Source organism: Myiozetetes cayanensis, unplaced genomic scaffold, assembly GCF_022539395.1.
Source record: "Myiozetetes cayanensis isolate MyiCay16 unplaced genomic scaffold, myiCay2020 scf1, whole genome shotgun sequence".
NCBI lineage: Eukaryota > Metazoa > Chordata > Aves > Passeriformes > Tyrannidae > Myiozetetes > Myiozetetes cayanensis.
This window is the reverse complement of record NW_026086604.1, coordinates 33,395,100-33,413,025: the sequence shown is the minus strand read 5'-3', so window position 1 is coordinate 33,413,025 and position 17,926 is coordinate 33,395,100. Positions and strand designations below refer to the sequence as shown.

At 42.4% G+C, this 17,926-nt stretch overlaps 1 protein-coding gene across 1 annotated transcript in view; it reads left to right on the top strand.

The window, feature by feature from the left end:
• Positions 1-1,241: 1,241 nt before the first annotated feature.
• Positions 1,242-17,926, top strand: part of SGK3 (serum/glucocorticoid regulated kinase family member 3) — a 56,632-nt gene continuing 39,947 nt past the window's right edge. Inside the window, exon 1 of the mRNA XM_050318524.1 lies at positions 1,242-1,381. The gene's annotated coding sequence lies outside the window, so the exon portion shown is untranslated. The remainder of the gene's footprint in view (positions 1,382-17,926) is intronic.

Here is a 17,926-nt window from a genome sequence, read left to right as displayed (position 1 = left end):
CAGGTTAACTAGACCAGACCAATCTCTTTGTCTGGTATTCACTTTTACCCATATTAAAGTCTCTGTTTTATTTCCAGCATCTCAGGATGCAAGAGCTGTTGCTTTCTTCAGTAGTCTCTTCCCTTTCTCTCACTGCCACTCAGCAAATTTCACCTGTGCCCTGACTGTGCTTGGAACAACCTCCCTTGTCTCACATCTCGTCTCTGAGGCCTTCCTGAAATTCTCCTTGTTTTGTGAGGCCTCCAGGCTGGTGCCATCTTCTAAGGGGTGCCATATGGGAACTTCAGTTGGCCATACCCAGAACCATCAATCTGATAGAAGTGTTTTGAGGCAGAATTGCACAAATTAAGGGTGGGGTGGGGTTTGGTGTGCTGCATCCTCTGGTATTATGTGGAGAAGAAAGTGTGTCAGGAAGCACGGAGGAAGCAGCCAAAAAAGAGACAGCAAATGTTGCTTCAGACAAACTGATAACTCTATTTTTACCACATCCTGCTGTGAGAAATGAATACTGAAAGTGATTATTGAAGAAGAAAGACAAAATAATGCCTGGAAGACAGAGGGGGGAGGATACTTCTGCACCCTAGATGACGTCTCCGATGCTTCTTTCCTCCATCCAGCCCTAATAATGTACTTTTGCTGCCCGGATGGATAAAATATTAGCATCGAAAATCCATCCTCGCTTTCCGTGCCGGGCAGTGGCACCTCCGCAGGGGACGGAGCGGCCCGGTCCTGTGCAGGCTCTGTGTACGTCCCGATGAGGTACAATCCCTGCCCGCGGCCTCACAGCATCGTCAGCCCTCGGAACCCGCTCCCGAGGCGCGGCCGGCGCGCCCGCTGGGCTCTGGATGTGGGGAGGACCGCGTCGCCCTGGATTATCCGTAGGTTTAGCGGGAGGATCGCGCTAATCCGCCCCTGTATCCCACGTCCCCGCGCTGGCCGGCAGCCGCAGGCTCTGCGGTCCCTCCGGGAGCTGCAGCCGCGGGGCCCCGGGCGGGAGCGGGGCCGGCTGCGAGTCCCCGCCTGACCCCGCGCCGGGCGCCGCCCGGGGGGCGCTGGGCGGGCCGGGCCGGCGGCGGGGGCGGCGAGGCGGCTGCGACAGCGACACCGCCAGCGGCACCGACAAGTGACAGCGACACCGGCAGCGGCAGCGGCCCCGCCTGCGCCGGCGGGGGAGCGGCTGCCGCCCTTGGCCGCCCGGGGAGGGGGCAGCCCCGCGGCGGGGCGCGTCATCCCGCGGCCGCGGCGGGAGGAGCGCGGCTGACGCGGCGGGGAGGAGGAAGCGGCAACTCGGGCGGACGGACGGGCAGGCGGACGGACGGACGGACGGACACACCCCGGCCCGCCCCGGCCAGCGGAGGGACGGGGGGTCGGAGGGAGGCAGGTACGCGGCGTCCGGCCGTCCAGGGCTCCGTGCCCCCTCCGACGGGCATGGGAAAGAGGGGCCGCCCGGAGCGGCGGAGGTTCGGCGGCCGCGGGGGTACGGGACACGGGGACGTTTTGTTTCCCTTTTGTTGCAGCCCCAAAACGCCCTCGTGCTTCGCCCGCACCTCCGGCGTTCCCGTGGAGTGTGCTCGGTGTGGCCCTGGCGGGGGGGCTCCTGCGGAGGGGGACGGGGGAACTGAAAGTGTTCCCGCAGGAAAGCGCAGCTCCCCGCGTGGGCGTGCGGCTCCAGCGGCAGGGATCCACTTATGGACACGGGGCAAAGTGCTCACAGACGAGTAAACAAACACGGAGAAACTTCTGCTTTTTTTTTTTTTCTCACAGCGAGCATAATTTTAGATACTGTATTTGCAAGGAAGTTGCAAAGTCATTCACCGTTTCTCATTCTCCCCTCCTGTTTTTTGTTTGTTTTTTTTTTGTTTTTTTTTATTCCCACCCTTCTACAGCAGGGTCACTTGGCTCCTGCTAGTACTCTCGCCCGCGTGTTTTTATGGGTTACTGCATGTATGTGTAGTTTTACTTATTATGCTTTATTTTGCATAGCTGGCTGTGTGTGGGAGGATTTGATTTCTGAGTTGCAACCACAGGCACCACCAAACTCCATTTCATTTCCACTACTTAATTCCATAAAGACAGTAATGCTGCTGCACACTTTTAAGAGGTGAAGGATGGCTTGGCATTTACATTTAGAGCAGGTGAAAGAGCCCTTGCCCAGAGAGCCCTTGTCCCGTGCCCCGGCAGGATGAAGAGATCTTAGCTCGCTTTGCTTTGCGCCTCACAGAGGAAAAGCAGTGGATGCAGTTTGTGTCTGAGGTCGCTCTTTCTAGTGGTCTATGTGCCAGACAGACAAGGGCTGGAATTGCCTCTTTACCCCTTTAAACACCTTCACAACCTTCAGTATGAGAGAAGGTTGGAGGCAGGAAGAGAATTAAAATGTTTTCTCCTCTTGTGCAGAAGGACTTGCGAAGTATTGGTACTTCCTGCACAGATCTTTTCCGGGAAGGTAAAATTCTGACGCAGACTTTGAGGATTTGCGTTAACGGGAGAACTGGTCGAGCTTGAAAGAGTATCCCATAAAATTCACCTGTGTGACTTTGTATTTGCAGGATGTCTTTGTCTCAGTGCTTTCATGAGCATGGGTCAGAGCTCCTTGACTTCCCCTTCCTGACACTTAACACGGTCCTGCAAAGCTGTTTCTTGATCTGAATTCTACCAGGCTCTTTCCCATAATTTTTGAGAGTGTTAGAAGAGCAGGAATATGCACTAGTTGGCGTCAAAAAACATTTAGTGATCTCTGTATTTCTGTCTAGTAAGTACTGCAGCCCCTTTGTTACATGCATTGAAATAGCATTGACGTTTATACTGGACACTCAAAATAGATGTTGGCAGCCCTTGCATTTAATTTCTTTCATGCTAATTTAATAAATTCAGTACCTATTGTAATCTGAAAAGAGGATTAAACATTTCCTGAGGGAAAGGAGAGTTATGCGGACTGGTGTATTCATGGGCTGCATCCAGAGTACTGCAAGACTTGCAGTTCATTGGTTATGCTGTTCTGAGTGGATCTTCATTCTGACAATCAACAACTCATAGCTGTTGTTGCTTTTTACTATTGCTGTCTGCATTCTTATTCTCTAAGGACAGGTATCTTTTTAAAGAAGCCTGACAAAGCTGGGTGTTCGAGTCTCATTGAACAGAAGTCTTCAAAGGACCTACGGGGAGATTAGTTGGGTGGTTCCTAGCCCACTCTGCTTATAAAAGAATGTATTGCAGGGAGGTTGTAGTTCAAGTTTTAAGATGTGGGCACTTTAAAATTACTACTCTCTTCATTTTTTTACTTGTTTAAAGTCAACCCACTAGTAGGTGGATAATTTGACTGTAATGGCATGCGTTTAAAATAGTGATTGCTGGTTTTTAATATGCAGAATTGCTTCAGCCTAGCTAGCTGGAATAGCTGTAAGCCTCCAAAGCTGACCTTACCCAGCAATAAGATATTTCAGTAGGGTATGCTGAGGGCCAAAAGTAAAGTATATGAAATAAAATGTCCTAGGTATTAGCAAATAAAAATAGATGCAAAGCATCTCTTGTCTCTCCTGGGATCTAGGGTTTATGATGAAAATCATCTGTCAATCTGTAATGCCACACATGCTAATTGCAGGTCCATGTTAATCATCACTCTCTAAGAGGGTATGTCAAATCTTGTTTTCCATCCCATCCATATAGGATAAGCTTCTAATAAGCTGTGATCCTTCAGCCACATCCACACATCAGTTCTCTCCTGGGTTATCCTGCCTATAACCCAGATCATTTTCCAGATGGTTTCAGTTTTATAATTTGCTTGCAAGTTACTAGGGCTTTTTTGTCCCATGGCTACAAGCTGTTTATACACAAATGCCCTGCATTTCTGCATGGAAATAGAGCTCAGATTACACATATTTGCAGTTGCAAATTAGTTTTTTGTTTCAACTGTCTAATTTGTCATTTAGAAAAATGTTATTTCAAAGGAGTGCACGCTTCCCAAAAATAAAGTCACTATTGGTTGGTTTTGTGACTTCATTTTTGGACATCCTTAAGTCAGTGAAGACTTATTCTGCTATGAATTTTTTTTCTGTAGGCCAAGGAACTAGAAAGTAGCATAAGTAATGTATGTATTTGTATAGACTGAGCTGTAGTAAAGCAATATGTTGTTTTTATTTGAATTCAGCTCTAAGAGTGTTTATACTGAAGGATTCATTTTGTTCTAGTTTAAGTAGTATCCATATGCTGGAATATCCTGCAGAGCAAACACTTACACTTTCCAAAGTAGAACTGAAAGGCTTCAGCATACTGTAAGAACATTTTAAAATGTGCTAATCAGGTTCCTGCTTCCCCCAAGTCTTCCAAACCACCTAACACTGTGCCTGCCTGACTATGAAAGTGGCTTAAATGTATTGGATCTCCCTTTAAGCAGAAAGTTATTAAGCGCCTTATTTAGAGCTGCTGCAGTTGAGCATCAAAGCCCTTAGGAGATGAAGAAACTAGGGCACCTGGCAAGAGCATTGTAAACACACACCCTGATGGGATTGGCTGTGTCTTGAAATGCAGTTGTTTAGGCTTCCTTTTTAAAACATTGCTAGAAGAGGAGCCAGTGCTCTCACCTTTCCCTGAGAGCTCCTGGTGGTAAGACTTGTTTGAAGAGTAGACTGTGTTCTGGTAGTTGACACCTGGGCTCCTGATCCAAGTGCCCAAGGGGTTCAAGCCCACATCTTCTCCTACCTCTCTAGCTGTTGAATAGGCTGAAGGAAGTGGGAGGGCATGTTTCTTTCCTTGTGTTCAACCTGGGCCCTCGTGCGGAAGATGCAGCCGGTTGCCTGAGGGAGCACATGAGGGAGCACCAGAATCTGACTCTGTCACAGCATTTTGTGTGCTCCACTGGGAGGAGGGCTGGCATCTAGTGGTTGGTTGCTGATGATGAGACTGTTATCAGAGGTGAACATTTTCTTGATATCCTCTACGTTTCAAGAGAGGATCAAGACTTGGCTAATTGCTCTAGGAGAAAACTAGGCCTAGGAGAAGACTGGGCTTAGAGATCTGCAGTGAGTGGTGACAACTGTTTGTAGTCCTGATTTAGAATTTAAGCCCTCAAGCTGAAGTGGGGAAAGCGTCCAGTGTTTCCTACCGGAAAGCCCCATTTCCAGCGCAGGAATTTCCATCCTGGGCCACCTCTCTTACACAGTGTATCTGTATGGCGATTGGTGCCAGCCTGCCAGTTCTGTATTACGCAAGTTTTTAGGTGTCGTTGTAAGTAATCCGTACCACAGATTTGGGTGTTTATGACCTGACCTGAACTCAGTTCTCTCACCCAATTCTGTGCTGAGAGTCTTCTTCCCTAACCTTTAGCAAAGGAAAAGTAAGGTTGTCTCTTCATGTGATCTTTTCACTAGCGTTTCTCAGACACCCTGCAAGCATCATCCGATGAGGAAAGGGAACTTATTATTTCCTCATGTTTGAAATGCTTCGCTTTGCAACTGAAGTTACAAACTTTCTTTGTTTTAGGGCAGGAAAGCACCTGGTTGAAGGGGGAATGTGTATAAGCAAGATTGGTGTCTAAATTTATTTCAAAGCTCCTTTATTCAGAGAGATGCCACATCTTATTTCTTGGCACTCTTGTTTGAAACTGTGAGGGCAACTGGCAAGCTGCTAGTGCTAAGTGCCTTGCCAGATACTATTGCAAAATGCTGCCAGTGAAGGAGTTGCATAACTTTACAGACCGTTATGTTTCTCTTGGAGTAAACCAGAGGGGTACCAGCTTCTGAACCTTTGCCTCTGCTGAGAAGCAGGACGGACATGTTTCCATCAGCTTATGAGGCACCAACACACTGCTTTGCTGCTGCTGTCTCTTCCAGCTCTTGCAATCAGTTTTCCTGCAATGATACTTCTCTGTCTCTTGTTTACTGTTGCTAAATAACCAAGGAAACAGAACAATTTAAAATATCTTCACTGTATTGTTAATTGCAAAATATTTTGGAACAGACATCAGACCAAGGAAAGGTTTGCCTCGGATTCTGGACCCAATATTGCTACTGTAGCAGACGCATCAGAATACATTTGCAGTGCCCCACTGAGTTATAACTCATACTTCAGTGCTTATTGAACATCTATGGAACTGAAGTAATTCCCAAGTACTTGTATTTGTCAATATAATGTAGGGTGCAAAATCTGATATCTAAATATGTGCAAACTGTGTGCCAGTTTTTGAGAATTTGTAACTTTTCTCTTTGCTTTTAAAACAGGGCACCAGTTGGAAACACAGTTCTATTTTTCAGAAACTGCCTTGATAGCTGTTTCAGAGCTTTGCATCATTAATCTGTCTCAAATTGATATTTTAATGAGAAAATGTAAGTGTCTGGGGACTTGTGAGGATTGTTGTCCTGTGATGTTGCATATAACATTGCATTACAGTGAAATTTCTGGATTCAGCTAGGAATATAAGCTGAAGGGGTAAGTGCTGCTTAGGGCTAAACACCACGCTGTTATTCCAGTTAGAAGAAACCTTGGGAGGTGGCAAGTGTGACCTCCTGCTTGAAAGAGGGTTCAGACAGGGCTGCTCAGGGCTTTGTGGAGCTGGGTTTTGAAAACCTCCCAAAGACAGAGGCTCCACAGCCCCGCTGGGCAACCTGCCTTAGTGATTAGTTGTCCTGGTGGGATTTTCCCTTCTCATGCAATGCAGTGTAGAGAGTTTGTGTCTGCCTTTGTACCGTTCTTGAAGACATTGGGAGGCTGCTGTTACCTGCCCCTCAAGTCTCCTCTTCTCAAGACTGAGTAGGTCCAGTTGCCTCCAACTCACCTCCTAGACCATGTGCTGCAGCCCATGACTGTCTGTCTTCTGGCCTCTTCCATGCCCTGTGTAGTTTCTGCTTAAGAGCAGGAATGTTGGATGTATTTAGATGGAAGTGTACTCTGTCTGCAGGGCTCTGGATGACTGTGTATTTATATTGAGATAATTTAGGTTTAGAGGTTTTTTTTGTATGGCATCTTAGGTATTTATGAAATGGGGTCGCTATCAAGCCCTAAAATATGTTTCATACTAAGTTTAGTAAATAAGTAAGGACTGAGCATTCAGATAATGAATGCTTTTACTCAAACTCAGTGGAATTTCCACTTTGTGGTATGTGTTTTGCTTTAATGCTGGGAAGAACATAGAAGAGGAACAGGAGGCAGTTAAAGAAAAAAAATTATGGGACTTAACCATACTTTGCAAAAGCAAGATGCACTAAGTCTACGAGTTTGGAATGCTACCAAAAACTACAAACCAGGGAAAACTTAGGACAGTTCAGAAATAAAAGCCTCCTGGCAAAAGTACTCCAGACTGTCAAAGGCCTTGAAGACAAGTGCACCAAAGAACTAGAAGACTTGTGCTTCTTTGTTGCCGTAGTAGTGGTGCATTTGAATATATTAGCAGGGTGGGGAAGGAAAAAAAAAGAAAAGAGCTATGTCTTCATAAAAGGTAAGTAGAAAGAACATGTAGCATTAAAGAGTATATAGCAGTGTTTTATGATATGAGAGGTAAGAAATGAAACAGAAGGGGGTTATCTGGAGTCATAGTAGATGCTGACAGCCTAGAATCTAATTTGCCTCCTGATTTATTTTTTTTTCAAATACTAAGCCCTCTGTTTTTTTCATTTAAGCATTTAATTTAAATAATTAACATAATGGTATTAATTTATGTTCCAAGTAGTCACGGTAAATTTCTTGTAAATAACTCATCAGTTGATCTTTAAAAGGGGTCCTCTATTTTTCAGACTAGCACAGAAATGGTTAAGCAGCATTTTAATATTAAAGCATCTAAATTTCACCTCCCAAATCAGTCCTTGGTAAGGGAATATCTGGTCTCTTTGGAATTGTTGGGACTAACAACTCTTTCCTGCCATCCTTCTGTTTTCAGAGCCCTGATAAAAAACATATGGGATTTCTCTGTCAGGGGACCAACAAAACTGTCCCTTGGTTGTGTCCCTTGAAAATAATGTCATACTTGCAGCTGTGGCAGAAAACCTGAGAAATTACATTGCTATGGTGAGATAGTGTGGCCAGTGTGCTCCAAAATTTTCAACTGTCTTGGTGTAAAGTGTTTGTATCAAGAATGAACTGTGCTATTTCCAATGCGGATTTAAGTCTTGTGTATGTGTCCACACATACTACATGTAATTCTAAAGGCATATGCCAGATAGATTGGTTTAACTTCAATTTTCTTCAGAATTTTTTGGAGGTTGGCTGCCTCTTTGGTTCTCTTTTCATGTTAACTAATACGTTATGTAGTGGATGAATAGGATTCTTTATAGAATTATCTAAAACCAGGCACTGATTTATTTGAAAACAAAGGGTTTCTTTAGAGCTAAGTTTAAGCTGGCATTGCCATGAATCCTAGAATTATTCTACATTTAAATGAGAGAACAGTGATGCACTTGTACTTGGGCTTTGAACAGCACAGAGCTGTTGACCAGAGCCTCGGAGACCGCTGAGCAAATCTGTTTAGGTTCATTTGCCAGAGTTTCCAAGCCTACTTTTCTCTCCTTACACAGATGATGAGAAGCAAAGCTAAAAGGACACTAGAAGCTGCACTGATCAATTTGTTTGGAGGTAGACAAATTGTTCGTTGATGTGCAATCAAAAAATGTATAAAACCCTGCTCTGTAGTGATCTGAACACATACTTTTTCTCTGTTTTGCTTTGGGGTGTGTGGGGTCTTGAGCACAGCAGCTAAACAATACTTCACTTGTTCGTAAAAAACCTTGGGAAGAAGGGGTGAGAAAGAAGAAAATATTTACAGCAGTTTTCCACCCAATTAAAATCAGAAGGCAGACTAAAAAGGAAAGAGTTCATGTATGGTCCAAGCCAATTAAAAGTAAATTTTGCCGCTTGGATGTTAATTTACACGTCCAAGGCAATGTAAATTTAAACTAGAAGTTTGACTTAACCTCACCAGTTCAGATGAACTTCAAATTTATGATTCATTTGGTTTTGGTCATGGCATCTGGGTGTTTAAGCACATTTTGTGTGAATTGACATTAGAAATTCATAAACTGCCTTAAAACGTTAAACTTGTGGAGTACTTCACCAGAATGTGTAAATAATGCCTGTCTTGCAAACATAGCTCTGCAACGCGAGCTGGCTCGGATCCTCAGTTAAGATATTCTTATGTTTGGTGCCCTAAGCCATTCTTCCCGTTGTTTAATTATCTGGGAATAAAAGCAGAATTCTGTCGCTTCTCTCATGTATTAAAAGGTATCTCAAATTTCTGTGCAAACATTTTATTTGTATGTGTTGGTATCAGTTGAGGTTGTTTGCGGGTTTTTTACCCTATAATGTGTGTTTATTTATAAAGAATTGAACTAGAGGTGGAAGGAGGACTCTCATAACACAGGGTTTTACTCAGAAATTAAACTGCAAACTTGTCAATATGTGCAAAAATCACTTTACTGCTTTACATAGGAGCATCACTTGAAGTGACCTGAAAGAAATTTTATCGTCAACCGCCCAGTCAAATCCCAGATGATTATTCAGGGAACCATGTTGGATGCGTGATGTGCACAGAGTAAGAAAGAAAACCGCCCTTGACAAGGAATCTGAAAGGGCTGAATATTTCAGAAGCTACAGAGCATAAGGAACAGAGGATGGCCTTGCAGCTCAGAATCTAAACAGGCATACACACAGACATGTGCACAGTTTGACACTTCTTTAGGAAAAGAAAGTCGATGAAATGAAAATATGTTGATATTAGGAACTGCCAAGGAGAAACTGGAACATTCTTTGTCTTGGTTACTGCTCTATTACTCGGCAGCTGGAAAAGATTGATGGCTTGGGTGCTTGGCCCTTTTTTTTTGGTTCTGCTGTTTTAATTTATGAGTCAGAAAGTCCCCAGACATGGGTCCTTATTTAAAGAAAAGAAAGAAAAATAAGATAGATTATTAGCATTGTTACTTTAAAGCAAATGCAGTTGAAACATTAAAACGTTGTGATGGTTTGTTACAGTTTATTTACAGATCTGCCAGAGATGTCCATATGTCACATCGCATGTCATTTAAAATGGTCAATATGTTGTCTCGAACCAGTCAGTGCCTGGTGCCTAGACACTTCACGCTGTCACTCCAGTCATGTGTGTTGCTGCATAGCATTTAAATCAGTCTAATAGTGGAGGTAAGCAGTGCTGTTCTGGTCTGCTACAGCTGACGCCTCCTGCCTTGCTCTCTGCCACATGGATGCCACTGTTGGTCCCTGGATTCCCCTGGTTTGGCTTAGGATGAGTCTCTGTTACTGTATTAGTTCAGTTCAGGAGATGCTTTTGGAGTACATCCCTCACTGGGTGATCTTGGGGAACATGAGCTGGATTCCTTTCAGGTGAAGTAAGACTGGAAGATGTTCTTCAGGAGTGCTTTAAACATCCACTGACCATGAGGGGGTGTCCTGCCCACAGGACCACGCTGAGACAGGCTGAAGCAGAACATACAAATCCTGCCATGCCAGCATGGGTCGTGTGGGTGCTGCATCTTCAGCAGCCACTGTTTTCCTCTCTGTGGATATGCTTTTCTTGCTAAGGTAGATGTTGGAACAAAAACTAGAGCAAGGGCAGATCCAAGCACCTGGAGCCTGCCTTTTCTCTTGACTTCAGGTGCAGCCTCATTAGTCGTCGCTCTTGAAAGCATAATACACCTCTGAAATTACTCTCCCTGCAAGTAGCAGTCTCATTTTTTATCTTTCTTTTTCTCAGTTTCCTGCCTGGCACTTGACTTCCCTCAGGGCTTCTCCTCTCGTGCTTTCAAACCTCTTTTCCTTCCTCTTACTTCTGGTTTGCCACCATCGCTTTCCTCGAATATTGCTCCCAGCCATAAGGTCTCAGTCTCAAGAGTTCATGTAACTGTCTCTGCCCCAAAGATGTAATCTGTCTTTTATGAAGAAGTATTTGCTTCGTTTGTATTTAAAGCTCTTTGCTGGTGAAGTCTCTTCCAGTGCTTTACTACTCTTCAAATATTTTTTTAATGTTATCTCCCCTCCTCCATTGTTTAACCTGAACCTTTCCTGTGCTAATTTTAAACTCATTAGGACTTGTCATATCCATAGAGACAATTCCCTTCTCTTCGAAGCAATCTTCCAGTGTAACAGCTTAAGTGGATTACCCTCTGCTCCCCTCCCCTACTAACAACTAGCTTGTCCATCCCACTTCCCCTAAGTCACATTTTCTAGATTAGTTGGCATTTTCGTTTCTCTTCCCTAGACCCTCTCAGGTAGGCCCACATCTTTTAATGCATTCAGACACAAACAGAGGATTTTTTTTTTAATTCAGCAGATTACGGACAGTCTTTCCACTCCCAACACTTTTATTTTATAACTTGTAGTGATGTTTGTCTTTCTTAGAACAGCATGACATTTGTCTCTTGTGACCTGCTGTAGTCTGAGGCCTTGTTGTTTCCTATCCTGTCTTTTTATATTAGGTGTTTCCTGCCTGTGGGCAGTATCTTGTACGTAACCTGCTACATTTCACTCCATCCTTCCAGATCGCTACTCCATCCTGACAATGATATATTTAACCTTTGTTTCTCACATCCAGAACTAATATTTATTATTTCTGCATCTGTAGCCTGGTTGTTAAAATATCTCGAGGTGGTTTCAAAGCCTTTCTAAAGGGAAGACATGGCATTTGTGGTTTCTCTCCTACCTATCTGGAAGGCTGTCAGAGGAAGTTAGCAATGTGATCTAACAAATCTCTTTTGGCTGCTACTTATCTTCCAGGTGCTGCTAATTGATCTGTTCTGGATTGTCTAATTTGAAGTTAAACTGACTCACTGGGTCTTTAACATCCTTACCTGGTTTTTTTTGTTGCTTTGGTTTGTTTGGGTTTTTTCCATTGTGCACACACAGACACATTTCTTTTCACATTCTCTCTCGCTTTCCCCTTGAAATCTTACCTGTCATTGCTATAATTTATGCTAATCACTGCTTGCATTTGATCCTTTTAGTGAAGACTGATGTTCTAAGCATGATAGCCTTCTGGATGTCATCTCTCATCAGCTTTTCTCTGTGTTGTCCAGGGCAGCAAGGTGTTCTCACTCTTCAGCTATAAACATATTGATAATAAGGATTTTCTTTTTTTGTTGTTAGCCCTTCGTTTTTCTCAGTAAAATTGTAACTTAACCATGCTTATTCTCTATAACTACGTACTTCTTATTGCTAGCAATTTGACCATGTTTTCACATTCAGTGTCTGTCTTGACAAATAAATCTTGTGCTACTTCTGCTGTTAATTTTTACAGGGTACAAGCACAGATTATCCTATTATATCGTTTTGTGGAGGATTTACACTGCTTTCTTGTCTCTCCTCATAGAATCGTCCTTGTGAGGTCTCTTCTCTACCTGTGTTCATGTTTTTCTTTGCTACATTGTCAGGCTACCTCACCTCCCATTTAATGAGGCTTACTTAACTTTTCTTCCTAACTGGTTGCTCTCCATTTGGTTTGAAAGAAATCTGAAGGATCTGCTGCCTTCTGTATATTCTCCATTTTTAATTTTAAAAAATCACCGATTTTGAAATAAAAGAATTTTGAATCTAAACAACAATAAAGCTTAAATTCACAGGCCTTTGCTCCTTATACCATGTGGCTATCATGATACTGCATGTTGTTAGATTCTCACTTTGGGCTGTCCTGTTTTATTTCCAAGTCACTAGCTTTTTGGTACGTGGATTTATGATATCAAACTGCTAACCCTGGTGCTGCTAGATGGCTTTTAATGGCTTTGTCGTTATTTAAACTGATTAGCCCTGTCAGTGTAAACGGCTTGTTTGCAGCGCTTCTGCCTCTGCCGACTGTCATTGTGCGTGTTGTCTGCCACTGTGCACAGTGCCAGTGGACCTACCATGGATGGGAAACATCAGCCTAAAGAGAGGGAATCCTTTCAGATTTACCGAATCCAGAATGGTTTGGGTTGGAAGGGACCATAAAGATCATTTGGTCTACATTTCTGGTCTGTAACCTCAGCCTATCCGTGAATGGTCCAGATTTTGTTTCATGAGTTGTTGATGCTGTACAAAGGTCAGATGCTGGATCCAAACTCTTCCAACCATGGATTTATTTCCACTACTCATTACAGCAATGAAAGTAAAACATTTTAACAGAACCCCTTCATCAGAACGATGAACCCCTTCATCAGTGTGATGAGTGACCTTGGCAATTAACTGTAAATGCCTCCCCTTGCTGTTTTGAAAGGGGAATGCTGCACTGTGTTCCACTCCTGAGAGAGAACTCAATCTTTGCACATTCACCCTTGGTGACTCCAATGATGCTAAAGACTTACCATTGACTTTCTTCAAATCCATGATGAGTAAAAAAGTCTGAAAGTGTGCTCCCACCCTGGTGCAGGCAGTCAGTCAGTGCAGCACTTCCTCTGAATGAAAGCTGCAGTATGTGGTGCCATGCTTTGAAAAGAAAGGGATCTGGTTAAAATGTAAGACAAATTCCACAATTTATGTGTTCATTAGATATTAACAATTATTCTCTGAAATAACTTTTTGTTAGTATCCAATTTACTTACTATCCTAATAAATTTGTCCCCTCCCTACCCCCATATATGCTTGGGATTTTTGGTTGGGTAGGTTTTTTTCCTTACAAAAGAAAATCTCAAAATAAAAATTATTTTTTTTTAGTCATAAAGGAGTGTAAGTTCTGCATGTTTTCCTACCTCCTCCTCCAGACACTACAGGAAGTCATAGTCTCTGTTCTCAACTTTCCTGGACATGCAACAAACCAAAAATTCATATAATCCCTTGTAAATTAAATAACTTATCTCACTAGATCCCTGCTTTCATACTCCCACAAATGCAGCAACGACACAGGTGTAGTTTGACTCTATACCTGTTCACCATGGTAGGCATATTAATGCTTTCAAATTCGCATTTATGTGAAAAGTCCAAAATGTCTTTTTCTTTGGTATTATGTTGATGTTTTATTTGTTCTCTTTTTTGTTCTCTTTTTGTCTCCCTCAACCACTGGTCCTTTTGTTATTTGATAGAAACTCCATTGTCACTCCTTCATCCCATGAATTACTAAGGTGATCTGACTTGTGTGACTTGAGACATCCTTTCTGTAAACCAGATTTGAAAATGTGGTACTAGTTTAACTATGCAGAATCAGAGAAAGGTAAAACCCATAGGTTGAGATAAGAACAGTTTAAGAATTGAAATGAACTAAAATATAATAATAGCAACAACAACAATAATCATGAAAAAGGAGAAAACAGAAACACGGGAATAAAACCCAAGAGAAAGAAGTGGTGGACAGTGCAATTGCTGACCATCCACTAAATGATGCCCATCCCATCCCTGAGCAGCAATCATCCCCTCCTGGCCAACACCCCCATTGTATATGCTGAGCATGATGTTCTGTGGTATGGAACATCCCTTTGGCCAATTTGGGTCAGCTGTCCTAGCCATGCTTCCTCCCAGCTTCTTGTGCACCTGCTCTCTGGCGGAGCATGAGAACCTGAAAAGCCCTTGACTTAGGGTAAACACTGCTTAGCAACAACTAAAACAGCACTGTGTTATCAGGATTATTCTCATAAGGAACCCAAAACACAGCACTGTACCAGCTACTAGGAAGAAAATGAACTCTATCCCAGCCAAAACCAGGACAGTTCACGATGAATGCAATAAAATATATATGAAAAACTTTATTGAGTAATTATGCTCATTGCAGTGCTGGAGATAGGAGTCAGCAGTACAGTCATCTTGCTTGCTCTGACTTCAAGAGAATCCTCAGTACTTCCTAATTAGGCAGTACTTATGCATTATTCCTGTAAGAGCGAGAAATAAGCAGTACTTACATTTTCTGAGTTTGGATGCTCTTCTGGATCAATCAGTGGAGGTAGATGGGTGAAGGATGGAAATACCCGTGCTTACCCCAGTTTTATTTTTGTAGAGGTATGTGGAGAGGGCCCCTTGGCTGGACATTTGCCTGCCACCCCAGGCTCCCTAGGGGAGGTGACCGCGGCGGCAGCGCAGGCGTCCCCAAGGTTTTGGCCTGCAATCAGCTGTGTGCGGGTGGGCATAAACTGGTGACAAACAAAGGGAAAAAAAAGGAGCAGCGTAGGCCTGGGAGAACCACAGTTATGTAAAGGTGAACAATGAAACATTATTTCTGAAGTGGGTATTTTGAAGGGCTTTTACCGCAACACTTTTTGTATAAATGAAAGGTACATTTGAATCGGAAGCAATTTGGTGTAGAAAACTGCAAGTGACTCATCCCAAACCGGAGGGGAAACAGAGCTACTGTGGCATGGAGAGATTTTTGAGTGCTTGCATGGTATCTGATTCAGACTGAAGTTAAATTTTCATCAGTTAATCTAAGAGTGAGAGATATTAGTACCCTCCTCCAACACTGCTCCTTTTATCATCCATTAGCATGGTGCATATTTCAGCTAGGATGTCCTCATCACCACCGCAGTTGCATCCGAAGAGAGGTTGATTGTTGGTAGCTTCTTCAAGGTTGCACAGATTCTGCACAGATCCCATATTTTACTATCAATGCAGTAACAACATGTTTATCAAGAGCTTTAGTTCAGGAGATGTACATCATCTTGAGTTCTCAAGGCTTTACAAAATCTTTATCTTCTTTCTAGAACAAAAATTTTTTTTTGTTTAATTCAGAGATTTATAAAAACATTTAATGAACCAGGCTGACACAAAGATTGCCATGTAATTAACAGATGTTGACATTTTGCCCCTTTGTGTTCTCGTGCAAGCTTAAAACTGGGCTGTCATCTACAAAAAATGGTTTAATTTGTACCACGTTGTTGGAGAAAACTGTAGATGGAATAAGATTTGCTCTTGATAGATCCAAGAGGAGCTTGGATTGTGTGCAGGAACATTTTCGTAAGAAACATTTGAGTAACTTGAACAATGACTCCAAGAAAATACTATGTCTTTTAAATAATCTGGTTCTTATTGTCCTTTTTGAAATGACTGTATGTACATAAAAGCTAAATGTTAATAGATACAATTTTGTGATAACTTCTCCCACATAGTATTCATGTTCCATGCTGTAACCTACAATATCTTTCCTTGTTCCATGTGGTCCTTACCACTCAACACCACCTAATATCAAAAATTTGCTGCCCTGAAGGATTAAATACTGCCTTGTTCCTTTTTATAACTGCATAATAGAACATTGGTCTTCAGCTAATATCGAGATTACAGGGATTTATTTAATTGTTGCTTATGCTTCATACTTGTATTTACAATATTCCATTAACTGGCTTATGAGAGATTGCCATCTTATAAAAAGAAAAGCAAGTTAAAGAAAAAATTAGTTTAGTGGAGTCCAGAAGTTGATCATCTGTGCTCTGTCCCTGCTTCTTCTTCTTCTTCTTGCATTGGTTTTACCTGGTATAAGAGGATTGGATGTATCTTCATGTAAATCTATCTTTTGTGAATCTACTGCTGAAACTCACTTAATGGTTCAGACCTGCATGCACTTTTCAAGCTCCCAGGACTGAAAATTAGAGTATTTGTTCTTGGAGAACAAAAAAACAGTCTCTAGTTGGTAGATGGAAATACCTCTCCTTTGTGGGTCAGGAATAGGTTGGACATCTGGCAAATGTGAGGAAATTACTAGATAAACAAGTAAACAAAGTAAGGATAGCAAATAATAAACTCTTTGAACATTTTGCTTATATCCATGTCTTTTTTGGATTATAAAATACAGCTTCTTGCTTTGGTAGTTGCTTGTTTTAATTGTTGTTACCTTTTTTTTCTACTCTGAGTTGGTGCATAACAATACTTTGGTGGAATGCATGTGTCTTTTGCTGCAAACAGTTTTTAAAAGTATTAATAGAATAGCAAAACCAAATCTTGTCTATTCTGTAGATGTTAGGCTGCCTTTAAAATGCTTATATTTTGGAAAAAGGCTGTGAGCCTTTTGTGAAGGGGCATGCACACCCCAAATCAAAGCCCTTGTTCGGTTTCATTGAATAGAATACCAGTAAATAGCTTGAAGATGCAAACATGGTCCTTGTGTTCATGCTCATCTCTACAATTTGAGGAAGAACTCTTGACATTCTGGGTAAACCCCACCTACATAACATTGTGTGCCAGAGAACTTGTTTACCAAAGCATGTTTGTTCACCCCAGCCTGTATTTGCAATTCTGGTAGAACGTGCTGTAGCTGGGATTCAGGAGGCTGAAATAAGAAACATCCATTCAGAATTACCACTTAGAGAGCTTTTTGTCTTTTATACTTAGCTTAGCTTTGGTATACCGTCCTGCACAAACTGCTCAGATCTGGAAACTCAGAGTCTTGAGTATTTTATAGAGTATTTTATAGAACTGTATTTATAAACAGAATTCCAAAAAAATCTTTATTAAGAGCAAAATGCAGGTTGTACAGTACTATCAGTTGGGAGTTTTTTTATCAATTTATACTTTATGAGCTGTAGTGTCTAACCTCAGGTTCACAGTGTTCGACAGTTTATTAATGTTTTATGCCAGTCTGCTGAAACTAGTCCCAGAACACATAAGCATATACCAATAAGCTGTGTATTTGGCATGTCAAGCACTTCTGTCGCTATATGCCTATAAAGCAGCTGGTTATCTTTGTTTTTTTATTATGTGGGTATCCACCCTTGGAGGACTTGGTGGTAAGTAAGGTCCAATGTACTTTTCCTTGTATTCTTGGAACCCATGTAAATCTTTGTGCTTCCATGTAAACCAGTGGAGGTGTCTTGAGGCAGTATCCACTCTGTAAATCTCCAAGATAACTGATAACTGAGGTAAACCAGGCTATCGTGAGTTTGCATTTATACTGTTGTTCTGTTTCTGGCAGCTGAACTAGTTTGTGAAAGTTTCACTTGATACCTGCTCCAGCACACTTGCAGTGAGTGAGGGTAAGTGCAGGGCAAAAGGAGATCCGGGCCACATGCCCTCCGTGAGTGGTGCTTCTCCTATGGACACAGCTCTGGTGGGATGA